We start from the raw sequence: 3,673 nt of genomic DNA, 5'->3' as shown, positions 1-3,673 counted from the left end.
TCCTCAAATGTTCGATCCGGCGCCATTTGGAGGACGCCGACTGGAGATGCTAATAACAAGAGATGATGAGGTTTTATGATCAGCACGCGAGCCAAAATCTGCACATGTTGTTTACCCGCTAATAAAAGTGTTTCTTAGTACTAGTTGCTTTATTTAAGAAATGTCTTCTCCACATAGTATCTCTTTTCTCCACATAGTATCTCTTGCCTGAACCGTTGAGAAAAAATCACTTCGCATTTGAAACTTCATTCACAACTGCTGGCATATCCTTACAAGATTTTGGAGGATTTTACTATTTCCTCCGATCCATAATGTCATGGTTTTAGTTTAAATTTGAACTAAAACCATGACACTTGTTAGTAGTAAAAGTGAAGAAGAAATCTAGTAATGAATAAAAGAATAGTGAGTTCCGTGCGGTGCAGGCATATCTGTACAACTGTACGGCCTGGCCTAAAGAGCAAAACCATCAAACTGTAAACAAATTTCTATATTCGTTCTATCAAAAGGACAGAATTGCTGCAAGGCAAATTCCACGATGGACTATATATTTCTCGATGTGAGGTTTTCAAGTTCAGCCCACCACAATGCGCAACCACTATCGGTCTCGGCCAGGGGTTCCATTTATGCACGATTTTACCAGCTCTGTCAGTGCTCTGACCGGCTCCTCGGGGACTGATTGAGTCTACCATACCTGTCAAGGGCTCTTCGCCTGTGTGCACCCATAGAATCAGGAGTCTCTTGTTGGAAAACAAATGCCTTCCAGACATTGTCTTAAGAAGAAGCAAGGCAAGCTTATACACACTCGTCAGGCTCATTGAGTCCATCTTCGCTGTCAGACTTTCTAGTCACCACCAAAACTGATGTCTGAAACCTTGGAAGCGTTATTTTGCGGTCAGGTATATGCATCAGGATCCAAGAATTCAAATTTCTTAGGTTCATAGGAGGATTCTGCTGGCGCGGGTGGTTGAGATAGTATGCTACTCCCATGCATCACTGTACCCAATTCAGTTAACCCTCCCATGCTACCTTATTCTTGAATTGTGCTTCAGCTATAGGAGACCACCCATGGGCCTGTTTTATCCATGCAGGCGCAGCAGCTATTTCCGCTCCGCATGGGAAGGTTCCTTCATACAATATACATCCAGGTAGTGTACCAGTTATGTATATGTTGCTGAAATCTTCACAAGTCATGCCTGCAAAACACAAGTTAGAAGTTCACTCTAAATTTTTGTGTCATTGGTTAAAGGAAACACACACGATTGCAAAATATGGAAAAATCATAGGAATGCAGTTCACCATCGTATTCAATAAAATTAAACCAAGAAAAAGAAAATCCATCAGCATACCAGGATAGTGGTCTGGAATTGCCTACTTGAAGACAAGGGCATGGCAATGCTAGTCTTCCTGCAGCGGTGGTAGCACAAAGAAATATTGCAGCTGACAGGGACAGAACCAGAGAACAAATCGCTGCTCCGATTAATGGTGTCTCATGCCATAGACTAAAGTATTGAACTCCAGAGTTGCATTATATAATTAGTCCTCCTATACAAAATATTCACACCGGTCTTCATAGTTACTGCCTTATCGGTGTTCAAGTAAAAGGAGCATTTAACATCCATACATCAATTTTCCGTATCGAGGTAGCCATAAGACTGCTACAGAAGATTAGAATGCGATCTACCATTTTTGCAGAGGGATATTTTATAAAAGAAGTTTTAACTTTTTCTGACACTTCTTAAGTTGAAGCAGATAAATTTGAAATATTTCAGATATCATTGACATCATATGGTTGCAGGTTTTCTTTTACCCAAGATCAAGCTGCACTAACTAACCTCTGCTTTATTTGAACTTCATCTCAATCCTTGCACGAATTACAAGTTTAACACTCACATATGCGATTAGACAAACATTGCAGTGGAGATCCTACTTGACGAAGTCCTGTCTTGGTGAGCCTGAAACTCACACAGACTGATCAGCTCATTTAACTCGAGAGGTAATCTACCATAAAATATGTTTCCTTTAAGAAAGCTGCAATTCAAGTACTAAAGTTGATCAATATTTGAAGTTAAACTGAGGCGAAAAAAAGTATCAAAGTTCTCACGCACATGAACCCCAGGGATAAAATGTTCATTTATCTCTGACGGAACCTCAGATCCAACACCTTCAGCTCCCGTAAATCACCTATTATCTGTAGGGATAATACCATAGAAAAAGTTATTGTGCAGTAAGCCATATGGATGGAAGAAAAATATATCCGAATAGATTGAAGGCTAAACACCATTTCACAAGTAACACAAGTACATAACATACACACAAATAACATCTTGAAACCTGACAGACCATTTCGCACCCTTTATCACTAAAATATTTCAGAAGTCCCTAAGATTCAGGAAGAAACACATGCCATGTATCCAACTAGATTCCAAGTAAAATCATGCTACATTCTAACGGATGTGCCTAAATCGATAGCTCAAAAGTCTCAGGTCATGTGCTTCCTCAACATACATGCTACAAACTTTCAGACTTTTTGCTAACAGAGAATGCATATAAGCAAGCTGTCCAATCTCTCGAGGTAAAATGACCTTCAGACCAAGATTTGCTAAGTTCCTAGAGTAACTGCACACATAAATGTAGGGCAAAACATCAATCAAGCATCTAAGAAATAAAATAGATGCTACTTTAAACAGGAGCACGAAGAGCTGCATAAGATGCACATCCTGTACTAAACGCCTGGGCAGGTGGCGGGAAAGCCCCGGCGGTCGCGGCGTCTTTGGCCGGGAGGACGGCGCCGGAGAAGTGGATTTTGCATGAGACCTTATTCTTCAATTGTGCTTCAGCTATACGAGACCATGCACAGGAATGTTTTAGACGCAACAGTTATCTCCGCTCCACATGCAGAGGGCTCCTTAATACAATGTACATCCAGGTAGCTGCTTCCAGTTCTGACCCATCTGTACCAAGTTGTGCCTGCAAAACACAAGTTAGAAGTTGACTCTTGATTTTGCTTCATTGGTTACAAAAAACACAAACTATTGCAAAATATGGCAAAACCTGGTATTGAATAAAACTTAAACCAAGAAAAATAAAATCCGTCAGCATACTGACCTCTCAGTATAGTGCTCTGCAATCTGCTGGCTTTGAACATTCCGTCGAACACATCGCAGGCGCTACAGAGATGGAGTTCAAGTGAGCAGCTCCGAGATGGCAGAGAAGACTCCAAATAAATCCCCCCAAAAATCAAAATTAAAATAATAAAAATCAAAATTAAAAAGAAAAAGAAATTCCCCCAAATAAATCCCCCTCCCTCTTTTAAATAGCCAAACGTCCCCGGCTCCCGCTCCTACCTTTCGCTCCCTCTCTCTTCTCCTTCTTCTTGCTCTGTCTCGCTCGATCGCCAACGCCACCACCCATTCCCGAACAAATTCCGGCAAGGAGATGGAGGGATCGGAGAATTGGATGGAGCCTGTTATCAAGAAGATCATCCGCTGTCTCGGCTTAGGATCGTCTGCTTTCTCGGCGCTCGACCGAGGCGCCAAGAACAAGAGCCGGCCGGCCACCGCTTCCCCCTCCAAGAACTGCTGCCACTCGGAGGAAATCGGCGCCGACGTTTCCTCCACGGGTATTCAAGCCAGGAGACGAAGGAAGCGCCAACAACGCAAGCTCAAGCTCGCCG

At 42.3% G+C, this 3,673-nt stretch overlaps 1 long non-coding RNA gene across 1 annotated transcript; it reads right to left on the bottom strand.

The window, feature by feature from the left end:
• Nucleotides 1-416: 416 nt before the first annotated feature.
• LOC124649763 lies at nucleotides 417-2,676 on the bottom strand. Its single transcript, XR_006986777.1, has 3 exons — nucleotides 2,106-2,676; nucleotides 1,347-1,952; nucleotides 417-1,193 (listed from the first exon to the last, which is right to left on the bottom strand). It is a non-coding gene; the product is annotated as an uncharacterized LOC124649763 (long non-coding RNA).
• Nucleotides 2,677-3,673: the final 997 nt, after the last annotated feature.

The sequence above is a fragment of the Lolium rigidum genome, chromosome 4 (genome assembly GCF_022539505.1).
Source record: "Lolium rigidum isolate FL_2022 chromosome 4, APGP_CSIRO_Lrig_0.1, whole genome shotgun sequence".
NCBI classification, from domain to species: Eukaryota; Viridiplantae; Streptophyta; class Magnoliopsida; order Poales; family Poaceae; genus Lolium; species Lolium rigidum.
This window is presented reverse-complemented; position numbering and strand designations above follow the sequence as displayed.